The sequence below is a fragment of the Rattus norvegicus genome, chromosome 1 (genome assembly GCF_036323735.1).
Source record: "Rattus norvegicus strain BN/NHsdMcwi chromosome 1, GRCr8, whole genome shotgun sequence".
NCBI classification, from domain to species: Eukaryota; Metazoa; Chordata; class Mammalia; order Rodentia; family Muridae; genus Rattus; species Rattus norvegicus.
The window spans coordinates 112,966,092-112,979,208 of NC_086019.1; positions in this window are offsets into that span (position 1 = coordinate 112,966,092).

Consider the following 13,117-nt stretch of genomic DNA (forward strand, 5'->3'; position numbering starts at 1 on the left):
ACACACACACAGACACACACACATATATTTATATATATGGACATATAAGTGGTGGACTAACAAGAAATTCCCCAGTATACACAGGCAAAAAAGGATCCTTAGCACCAATGTTTGTATGTGCCAGCTGAAAAATGAAAAAAGTTCTAAAAAGTACCATAACTGAACTATAAAACCTTCAAACTAGGGAATAAACAAACAAACAAACAAACAAATAAATAAATAAATAAATAAATAAATAATAAAATAAACACTGAAAGAAGTGTTTCCCATTTTCTTCTTACGTCTTGGTAGAAAGCAGTGTTAGAATTGAGAGAACTTTTGCTTTCCATTTTGATCTTTTGACCTCTGACACCTGCCTGCCAGATTGTTCAGCGGGGGTGATTTTCCACACATCTGATGCCTGACTTGTAAATACTAATGGATTCTCTTCTATGTACTATGAAAAACTATGTTGCAATGGATTGCAGAATCATTCTACAGCGATAAGTAATTTTAAATTCTTCCTTAGTGACCTATTTCCAAATAGAGTCTTATGCACATTTTAATATGAACCTTTGAATCTGAAGGAAAGATAATTCAGTCCACAGCCAATATTTATGATCCTAAGGCAAGTTAACAACATAAGTATTATTAACAACCATATAGGAATACAAGCTTTCAGTAAAAATGAGTGAAATCAGGAACCGTGTAGCCTTTGGGGACAGAGAGTGTCATTACTAATATAGAGAATTACTTATTCCCTTGTCATCTTTTACTAAGAAATCACAGTTATAAAATAGACCTGGCCAGTGCCTTTATATGGTAAGATTAATTCGAGTCTACAAGACTGTGTCTGTTTCTGAAATGGGAACTTCTAGGGAGAAATGCTTTAATAAAAATAACTGTGGCATCTGAGTTAAGCCTCAGACAAAACAAAATAAAAGCCACATAACTCAACAGTGTTAGAATCTAGTCTGAAAATGTACTGTAGGGGAATCTATACACCCAGGGTAGGTAATTATCTTTAGGATAACTGCTGAAAATAACGCTGTAATCACAGAGTAAATTCAACTAAAAACGCTAACAATAATACACATATTCATCGCTGGCTCAAGGAAGAAACAAAATTTAAAATGGGAATATTCTGGTAGGACAATAGTACACATGCACATGAACACACACACACACACACACACACACACACACACACACACACAAACACACAGCGGGAGCAGCAGCAGCAGAAGCAGCTTGTTAGTGGGTGTCCTGGACAAATAAAGGTTCAGAGAGATCCTTGGTAAAAGGTCCCAGTGATTATTGCAAGGAGGCTACTTTTTATTGTGTGAATGAATAGGCTCTCATTCTGTCCCATTAGAAAAAAAATAAAACCTTGTTGTAGGAATAAAATATAAATAAGACAAAGCAAAACATGACAAACAAAAGCAACAATAGCAACATCAACAACAAGAGCAACAACAAAAACCCCGGCAAACAAACAGCCTCTGGGTGTGTATGTGTTCCTGAACCCTTTGTCTTGTATCCTGTTCGACTGGCTCTTTTATATCTGACACATTGGTTATCACACTAGCTGAGTTTTTAAAACATCGCCATTGAAATCTTTTCTACTGCTGCTCAGTCAAAAATACTTTCAAAGTGCCCATGTTCATCTATAAGGAAGCTTCAGACTTGATTAGTTTTTTTCCTCTCCCATTCTCACACATAGATACACCCACTAATTCTTACAAAATCTGTCCCCTAGCTGGTATTTTCATATGGATTCTAACTCTCAGATATGATGTTCAGCCTTTCATGATGATTTGTTCATAAGTCTCATCTTTATGATACATTTATTAATGAAATACAACTTTGTGGATGAGAGACAATGTCTGTAAGTTAAAGGATAGAAGATATACTGATTTAACTTCTAACTGATTTTATAATCACTGCAGGGAGGCAATCAAGATAAATCACTGAATTTCTGTCAAGTGGCATAGTATTTGATTTTCAGAAAACTCATTGCTATGTATGTAAATATTTATGTGAGTTTCATCTTCATTTCACAGTCCCTCTCCAACTGCATAAAAATAAAAACATATTATCTGAAAAGAATTGTGATAAAGTCTGTTAATGCACATGGAGTTCCCTGGCTGATCTGGTATATATTGCCTGTGAACAGTTTTGAGCATAAGATCCAAGGATGACAGAAGTGGTGTTAAGGCTGAAGACTTATTATTTATTATAACACACTATTTCTAGAAAATAAAACAGCCTTTACTCTGTGAGTAATGCTTTAGTTCTTTGTTGAAAATGTTTGTCTCAAAGAACTCAAAGATCATAACTGATTCACTCTGGGGAACTGGCTTGACCTAAATGGGCATGCCTCTTCTGCCTCTTCTGTCTGTTCTGTCCACCTCCTATTACTGTTTCTAGCTCTCCAAATATAGCATCATGTCCTCTACTAAACACAGAGATATATGTTTTTGTTATTCTTTCATTGTCAACAGTACCACAGTCACCAGTTTCCAGGACATTCTTTGATTTGATGTCTCCTGTCAGGGTTTTGGAAAGAGCCTGAAGAATTCATTTGGGCTCTTTCTGCTCATAAGAGTGGCTTTAAACACAGAATGGTCCCTTCTTTCTACCTGAGGCCTCCATACTGTCTCCATCTATTTCTTCTATGGCTGAACTCAGTATGGCTAATACATTGAGATATGCTGGGCCTACCCTGAAGTTACGGGTGCTTGCAAACTTTCAAAACAAACCACAGTTACTCAAATATTTGCAAGCCATTTGTTTGTGTGCCCATGATAAATGGTCCCAAAAAACTAGTCTTTACTCTTATTTAATTTTTATTTTTAGTAGTCTTTGATATTATTACAAAAAAGATTCTTCTCTCATACAGTTCTCTACATCACAGTTTCCCCTTGCTATACTCTTCTCCCGCATCTTCTCCTACAATCTGTCCTTTTCTTCTTCAGAAAAGAGTATCTTCCAAAAGATGATAGTCAACGAGAACAAAATAAGATCTATTAAGACAAGAAGAAAGTCTTCACACTGAGACTGTACGTGAAAATCCAATAAGAGTCAAAATAGAGTTCCCATAATAGACAACAGAGTCAAAGATACACTGGCTTCCACTGTAGGAGTCCCACAAAACCGTAAAGCTAACATACATAGCACATGCACAGAGAAACTTTTCCATACCTATGTAAGCCCAAGCTTGTGATCTTAGCCTCTGTGAGCCCATGTCAGGACGCCTTAATTGTTTCAATGGGCCATGGTCTTCTCGAGTTCATTCTAACCTCTACAATCTTTTCTTGCCCTCTTCCACTGGATTCCCAGATCTCCAATGGGAGTACCCCAATTTATACTCTTTCCCCATATCTGGCTGTAGGTCTCTGCACCTGTTCTTATCTCCTGCTGGAGAAAGCCTTTCTGATAACTACTAGATTTATTTCAAATAAACAATACCAACATTGGAGAGATTCACCCTATTTTCAGGTACCATATATAGTTGATATCAAACCAGAGATAAGGTTTTACCTTCCCTAATATTAATATTTAAAATTATTAAAATTAAAAATCCTGGGAAATGTAATTCTTTTTGATTTTACATTTTTCCAAAGAACATTATTAGTGGCTGGCTCAGCAGATGAGCATTGGTCAGTAGAATTTCTTGCCTATTTCTATCATGATGTGAATTTATGGTATGAATGAAAAGGTGAATGAACAGATTATTAAATTTTTGTTAGCAACATGAAAATAAAATAGTTATGATTAAGGTGTTATATAATTTAAGCTGAATAGCTATGGATAGGCATATGGTTTTTGTTTATAAAGGTGGGTAATTGTGCATAGAACTGTGTGTATAAAACTGTGTCCCTGGATGTGGAACAGAGGAACTTATAATTTAAAATGTAATTATAACTTGTAGAAAAAGTTCACCATTAATAAAACTTAAACTTCCCTGTAATATATTCTTTGTTTCTGGAAAAAATGCTGTGACCCAAAAACGTTAGAAAGGCAAAAAAATGCTTGTGAGTATAATAACAGGATAACTTATGCGATGTGGGGATTGGTGTGGGTGTGGGTGTTTTAAACTTGCTGAGCCATTGTGGAACCCTCTGTAGTGGTCCCTTGATATTTAAAAATAAAATTGCCATATGACACAGCTGTGCCAATTTTGGTAATTACCGAGAGGGTAAAAAGCAACTTTCTCCATGTTTTTTTATATTTTTGCTGCAGCAAATTCAATAATATTTAATTTGCAGAATGAGCCTTGGTGCCAAATAAAGAAAATGGGGTCTACATATATGATTGTTATTCTTCTAAAAAATAGCAATGAAATCATGTCACACAAGGGAAAATCAATAGGATCACAGATAGATAAAACAAGCCAAATGCCAAATTCATCAAGAAAAATATGTTTTTTCTTATATACGAGATCTCTTTGCTTTCCTAATACGCACAAAGTAATAGTAAAAACTATGTTGGAAGGAAAAATGGACCATTATATGCAACACAAAGCAAGTAATACGTATTAATATAATTATAATAATATTTGTTATGGCAATATTTAGCACAATATTTTAAACAATGAATATAAGGTAGAGGCTAATAAAAGTGAAGTGCACTCTAAGAAATGTTATACATACTGGAGAGATGGTTCCGATTGGTGTGCCTCCAGAGGATCCATGTTACTTCCCCACACCCATGTTAGGGGCATTCATTTACACCTATGACTCCAGCTCCAGGAGAACAGACAGACTCCCCAAGCTTCAGCATGCAGTGCTTTCACATGACCTTGTGAGCTACCTTTTGAGTGCTGGGAAGCAAGTCACCAGAGCAGTTAGCGCTTTAACCTAAAAGCTGAGTCTACAGCCCTGTATCTCTCATCTTTAAAAATTTTCATTTGTTTGTTTGTTTAGGTTCTATGTTTCCCCCTCAATTATTTGCATTTTGTTTCTTATTTCTATCTCTTTTGCTACTTCCTTTTACTAAGGAAAATATCTTTAATACTCAGTGATGTAATGTTCACTTTTATGGCTAAAGGTACCAACATTTTCAACAACTAGTTGACATCAGCTGCATAAATCAGTAGTCCTGTGAATTGCAACAACTGCAATGCTAAGCTTAAATTGTACATTTTCCAAAGCCTTTATAATTTTTTTCTGTGTCTTACTCTCATTACAATTGTCAGAGGTGGAAATAACTGCATTGATTCTATTAAATAGAAAAAATAATTGGGGATCCTATAATTTGACAGATCTCATTCTTGGCTATGGCTAGAAAACCATGAGGAAGCTCTCATCTGATCATTGGCTGCCACTCTTCTAGAAGGCTGGTATCTCCACATAGTCTCTCCTTAAATATAACTGTGTGATGATTTGCATGCTTTAGTTCAATCAGTAAAACTGGTAGGAGTGAAGAATAATGAAGTGCATTGCAGTAATGTAGCCTGATCTTCATGACTCTTCTCCATGCAGTTCCAATATTGTATATTACAGACATTATCCCCCATTAGTCTCACAGGATATGGTTCCTCGGAGGGCTGTGACACAGTGACTATAACCTTTCCTATTATCTAAAACGAGTTAATGACCTGGGTTCCAATTATGCTGATGTGATGGGCACCTGGAGACCCATTCTTTCCAGGAGTCCTGGCCTTGACTTCTGATGCTTGGACAGACTACTCTCATTTTTCTAATGTGCCTGACTTTGTCACCTGAATATAAGGTTTAATTTTTGAAACAGAAAAAACCATTCTGTGTTCTGTCTGGTGGAGAAAGTGATGATCAATAAGAACTAAGTGTTTAGAGAATTGAATATCTCTATTGCTGGTAAAACGTCAAGGAAATGCCCAGTATGAAGCAGTTTATACCTCAAAGCAACTTGTTTATTTTTTAACATTTAAATATTTAAAATAAACTCACTACTTAGTCATTTATTGTATGATGACAGTAAATATCTATTCTCATATTTTTGTAATTTATTTTTTCATTACAAGTTGTTTATAAAATATCATATTAGGTATAATGAAAGAGAGACTAATTTTTGAGAGAGAGAGCAAGAGAGACAGAGAGACAGAGAGACAGAGATGGACAGAAAGACAGACAGACACACACACAGAGCGAGCGAGCAAGCGAGAGAGAGAGATAGAGAGAGAGACAGAGAGAGAGACAGAGAGAGACAGAGAGAGGGAAATGTGTGCTTGTTCTGTGTGGACTATTATGATAGGTTATATTTGCTTGTATTGAAATGTTAACTCAAAATAAATAAATAGATAAATAAACAAACAAACAAATAAATAAAAATCAAATCACAGGGTTGGACATACAGTTCAGGTTCAGAGCACTTTCTAATCATGCTGGAGGCTCAGTGCCTAAACTCTGGAAAATTACAGTCCATGGTGGACCCCGTTGCTTTTTATACAGAAGTGGCATACAGTAGTGGAAGCAGATCCAGAGAACAAATGATTACTGCATGCTCAGAAAGTAAAAAATTATTAGGAATAGGAGTAAATGGAAGGAATAATAAGAGGATAAAAGCACAAGGAAGAGGAGAGAGGCAAAAATGAGAAAGAGATATAGAAAGATGAGGAGCAGGATGGGGAGAGAAAAATGGAAAAGGAAGAAGACAAGGAAGAGAAGAAGAGAGGAGGAAGAGGAAAGAAACAGGAGGAAAAAGAAAGGAAAAAGAGAAGTTGATGATGACAGTGTTCAATGACCCTCTCCGAGAGGAAGCCACTGGTAACCCAAAGAATTCCTAAGAGGTCCCACCTTGTGAAGGTTCTATCATTTTCCAAAGTCAATACCCTGTAACATTCTTCAAATACCCAGGCCTCTGTGCTATCCAGGGTACAAAGGTGTGCAATTGAAATACTGAGCATAAGTTTAATTTTGGAAACTCTGAGTTGCATTTTGTTCATGAAACCACTTTCTAAGGCACAAACATGTGAGGCCTGTTAAAGGCTTACAGCATGATGTAATGTGCTTTGTCCCAACAGTGCTCAGTAGCCTTGCTATCATAAGAAATGTGTGCCACTGTAGTGATTATGCCTGTTACACAAAGTGAAGATTTTTTTCAATATCAAGTTAATGCCAGGGTTCACTTAGTGACTTTAATTCTATTTTTATTAAATATTTAAAATTTAGTTTAATCTCTTTGACTGTATTCACTGTGTCCTACTATCAAACTCAATACCCATTTCACATTCATCCAACTGTATGTTTTGTTTATTCTTGCTATTTTTGTTGTTTTGTCATTGTTTTTTATTTTTCTGTAGCAGAAAATTCTAAGACCCAGCGTGAGTTGATGACTTCAAGAAATAGTATATTCCTAACATGGTAGTGCAGTTAAGCATAAGAATTTCCATTGGTTTTGACCACATATATAATACTTATGCACACTCAAATCAGAAAAATATCCAAGAGTAGTTAGAGGAGTGGAATCAAAGTACACTATTTCTGAGAAGTTATTGGAAAATTGATTAACATCAATTTGAGAAATGAAGTTTTCTTTAAGAGAAACTGGTAGGTCAATATCATTCAAATGGTAGGCAATACATACATACATAAGTATACAGGTAGCACTTAGTGATGCTTTATTGCTAAAATTTCATGTTGTTGTTGTTGTTCATGTAAGGCACACATTGTATATGTTCGAGAAACACTCATATTCAAACCCCCATTTACTGAGAGTTCTTTCCTGTTGATCTTATTAATAGTATTCAGTATACACTCTTAATTAACAACTATGATTAAAATCTCATGAATAATATTTCATTGTCTAAACTGAGGCCCACTGCTTCACTGGAGTCCGGAACTTTCTAGAGGTTATTTCCAACTCCTGATCCCCCACTGCTACATATTTCTATTGAATTTCCTGACACGCTGTACTTCTTCCTTGTCTCTTCCAATACCAATACCTGATCCTGCCACCCTTTGTTCCCTCCACGTCCTCTCTATCTCTTTCCCAGATCCCCCCTCCAGCCCTCTACCTCCTGTGAGTATTTTCTTTTCCCTTCTGAGAAGGACTGAAGCATCCACAATTTGGATTTCCTTCTTCGTAAGGTCCATATGGTTTGTGGGTTGTATTGTGGGTATTCTGGCCTTTTAGGCTACTATCCACTTACCAGTGAGTGCATAGCATGTGGGCTCTTTTGTGTCTGGGTTACCTCACTCAGGATATTTTCTAGTTCAATTATTTTTTTACCTGTGAGTTTCATGAAGTCATCATTTTTAATAACTCATTAGTACTCATTCTGTAAATGTACCATTAACATTAGCTGAAATACACAATAAAGTAGAGATAGAAACTGTAAAGACCACCACCAGTAGATAAGCATGGCCCCCAGTTGAGAGATGGGTCCACCTACCTAACTCAACATTTTAACCCAGATATGTTCCTGTCCAAAGGAAAGACAGGAACAAAAAGTGGAAAAGAAACTGAAGGAAAGGCCATCCAGAGACCACCACACCTAGGGATACATTCCATCTATAGACAGCAAACCCTAACATGATTGTTGATGCCAAGAAGCCCTTGCTGTCAGAATCCTGGTATGGCTGCTGCCTGAGAGTTTCTACCAGCACCTGATCAATACAGATGGAGATACTCACAGCCAACCAATGGACTAAGCCTGGGAACCCCAATGGAAGAACTAGGGGTAGGACTAAAGAAGCTGAAGAGCATTGCCACCCCAGAGAAAGAGCAAGCATATCAACTAATCAGACCACCCAGAGCTCTCAGGGACTAAAACACCAACAAGAGAGTATATGTGGAGGTGTCTATGGCTTCAGCTATATATGTAGAAGAGGATGCCCTTATCTGACATCAATGAGAGGGGAGGTCCTTGGTCCTATGGAGTCCAATGTAGGAGGATGCTAGAGCTGTAAGGTGGGAAGAAGTAAGTAGGTGGAGGAGCACTCTCATAGAGGCAAAGGCGCGGTGGCAGGGGTGTGTGAATGGGAGTGTGTAAATAGGTAACTGGGAAGAGAGATATCATTTGAAATGTAAATGGATAAAATGATTAAAATATTTCATTGTCAGGATTATAATCATTTACATGTTTATAAAGAATAGTAACATATTTCTGTAAATCTCCAAAAAGCATATGTTTAGGCCCTTTAAAAATTCTCATTTCATTGAAAAGCATTTCTGTTTTAGAAACTATTAGTTAAGAATTACTATGAAAAACACTAAAATATTAAACAAATACTAAAATGAATAGTAAAATAGTAAAGTACTAGAAGTGAATACTTGAGATACTTATAAACTCCTTCCCAGAAATGCCCATTTCCTTTAATGTGTAATTTAAAGCAAAATAATTTAGCTATAATACATTCTTCATGCAAAACAAAGCATAAACCCAACTTTTACCTCAGGTTAATTGAATCTCAGTATTGACAAATGATTCTTTTAAAATGAGCAACAATATTGAAATGCCCACATCATCAGCTGAATTGTTCTGAATACACATTTGATAACTAACATTGCTGCTGTGGAAATCTGTAGGGAGTTTTTTGTTTGTTTGTTTCGTTTTTGTTTTTGCTTTTTTTTTGTTGTTTTTAATATATTTTTATACTTGGATTTACTTCCCACCTCGTCCACACCTCCCTCAGGACAGTTCAACATCCCATACCTTCTCCCTGCCCACCCCTCTGTCTCCAAAAGGATGTCCCAACCCCACCCACTCCACTAGACCTCCTAAATTCATATGGCCTCCAGTTGCTTGAGGATTTGGTGCATCTTCTCTGACTGAATCCAAACTCAGGAGTCCTCTGCTGTATATGTGTTGAAGGACTTCTCTCAGCTTGTGTATGCTACCTGCTTGGTGATCAGTGTCTCAGAGAAGACAGGGGTCCATGTTAATTAAGACTGCTGGTCCTCCTATAGGGTTGCTTTCCCCCATCGTTTCCTCCAGCTTTTCTCTAATTCAACCAGATGGGTCAGAAGCATCTGTTCATTGGTTGGGTGCACATATCTACATCTGACTCTTTCAACTGCTTATTGGGTCTTTTGGAGGGCAGTCATGATAGGTCCCTTTTTGTGAACACCCCATAGCCTCAGTAATGGTGTGATGTCTTGGGGCCGCTCCTTGAGCTGGATCCCACTTTGGGTCTGTTGGTGGACATTCTTTTCCTCAAGATCTTCTCCATTTCCATCCCTGCATTTCTTTCAGACAGAAAGAATTATGGGTCAGAGTTTTGACTGTGGGATAGCAACCCCATCCCTCACTTGATGCCCTGTCTTTGGGTTCAAGAAGTTCCTTCTTCCCACTGTTGGGCATTTCTTCTATGAGCCCCCCTTTGAATCCTGAGAGTATCTCATTTCCCAGGTCTCTGGTACATTTGAAAAGGTCCTCCCAAACTCCTTCCTCTGGAGGTTGCCTGTTTCCATTCTTTCTGATGGCCTTCAGGGCTTCAGTCCTTTTCACCAACCCAATACCAGATCATGTTCCCCTTTCCTCCCCACCCCCATCCGGTCCTTCCCCTTCCTCCCCTATGGTAGCTTTCTTCTCCCTCCCAAGTGGGGCTGAGGTGTGCTCATTTGGGCCCTTCAGCTTTTTGACCTTTGTGAATTCTGTGAACTGTATCACAGGTATTCTGTATTTTGGGGGGCAAATATCCATTTTTAGTGAGAACATATCAAGCATGTCTTTTGGGGTCTAAGTTACCTCACTCAGGATTCTATATTCTAGTTCCATCCATTTGCCTGCAAAACTCAGGATGTCCTCATTGTTAATAGCTGTGTAGAATTCTGGCTATTACAAATAAGGCTGCAATGAACATAGTGGAACATATGCCCCTGTGGCATGGTGGTAAATCTTTTGGGTATATTCACAAGAGTGGTATTTCTGGGTCTTTATGTGGGTCTATTTCTCATTTCCTGAGGAACCTCCAAGTTGATTTCCAGAGCGGTTGTACCAGTTTGCCATCCTACCAGTTAGGGAGGAGTTTTCCTCTTTCTCTAATTCCTTGCTACCATGTGTTGTCACCTGAGGTTTTGATCTTAGTCATTCTGACTGGTGTAATGTGGAAACTCAGGGTTGTTTTGATTTGCATTTCTCTGGTCACTAAGGCCTTTGAGCATTTCCTTAGGTGCTTCTCAGCCATTAGAGATTCCTTTGTTGTAAATTCTCAGTTTACTTCTATACCCCATTATTTGTGGGTTGTTCAGTTTTTTGGTGGTAAGCTTCTTGAGTTCTTTATACATTTTGGATATTAGCCCTTTATCGGATGTGGGGTTAGTGAAGTTTTTCCCAATCTGTAGGATGCTAGAGTTTTTATAAATAATAATAAAGATTTTTAAGAATATTTTCTGCTTGATTATTTATAGGCAAAGAAACAGCTAATGAAAAGTTTCAAAAGAGTTTTCAATATATATTTAATAAAATAGAAGTCACAGCATTTCTCTTAAGTTTTAATTGAGTTAACTTTCAAGCTGCATGGACACTTTGTAAAAAGAGGATCTCTGTAGTGTAGCATGGATAACATGTTATAATTGTTATAATTATTTCTATACAGAGAAAGATCAATAATTAATATTTAATCCCATATTTAATTAGGAAAGCACTGCTATTAAAAAACTTAAGAATTAAATAAGCAGTAAGATATTTACTTCTTTTTTGTTTGTGCGTCTAGCCTTTAAGGACTGCACCATCTCTCAACTGAGGAATATCGAATAGCTAAGAAGCACATAAAGAAATGTTCAGCATCCTTTGTCATCAGGGAAATGCAGATCAAAACAACCTTGAGATTCCACCTCACCCCAGTCAGAATGGCTAACATCCAAAACTCAGGTGACAACAGATGCGGGTGAGGATGTGGAGAAAGAGGAACACTCCTCCATTTGGTGGGAATGCAAATGGTACAAACACTCTGGAAATAAGTCTGAAGGTTCCTCAGAAAATTGGACATTGTACTACTTGAGGATGCTCCATCATATAACAAGGACACATGCTCCACTAGGTTCATAGCAGCCTTATTTATAACAGCCAGAAGCTAGAAAGAACCCAGATGTCCTTCGACAGAGGAATGAATTCAGAAAATGTGGTACATCTACACAATGGAATACTACTCAACTATCAAAAACGATGACTTCATGAAATTCTTAGGGAAATAGATGGAACTAGAAAATATCATCCTTAGTGAGTTAACAAAATCACACAAAACAAACCAACAACAACAACAACAACACATGGTATGGACTCAGTGATAAGTGGATATTAGTGCAAATGCTCAGATTACCCAAGATACAATCCACAGAACATGTGAAGCTCAAGAAGAAGGATGAAAAAACTGCAGATAATTCAGTCCTCTTTAGAAGTGGGAAGAAAAATATTAATAGTAGGAAATACAGAGGCAAAGTTTGGAGCAGAGACTGAAGGAAGGCCATCCAGAGACAGCCCCACCTGGGAATCCAGCCCATACACATACAGCCACCAAACTCAGAAAATATTTCTGATGCCAAAAAGTGCATGCTGCCAGGATCCTGATATAGCTGTCTCCCGAGAGGCTCTGCCAGAGTATGACAAATACAAAGTCAGACTCTTACAGCCAATTAAATTGAGAACGGGGTCCCCAGTAGAGGAGTTAGAGAAAGGATCGAAGGAGCTAAGGGGATTTGCAACCCCATAAGAACTATAATATCAACCAATCAGACCCTCCAGAGTTTGCGGGGACTAAACCCACCATCTCAAAAGTACACACGGATGGTATGGTTGTAGCCTCATATGTAGCAGAGGATGGCTCTGTTGGGCACCAATGGGAGGAGGAGCCCTTGAACCTGCCATGGCTGGATTCCCCAGTGTAGGGAAATGTCAGGGGCGGGAGCCTGGAAAGAGTGAGTGGATGTGTTTGGGAATACTCTCATAGAAGAAGGGGATGGGGGAATGGGATGGAGGTTTATGGACAGGAAACCAGGAAAAGGGAAAACATTTGAAATGTAAATAAAAAAAAACAAAAAAAAATAACCAAACAAAAAATATAGTTCAAATAGTTTTCAGAATCTCATTTAAAAAGCACAAAGACTGGCAAATTGTATCTCTGGTAAATAAGGTGACCTTTTAAAAAACTGTAAGGAAAAGATAATCCTCTACAACCTTTATCAGTAAATCAGCATGCACCGTGACAACCTG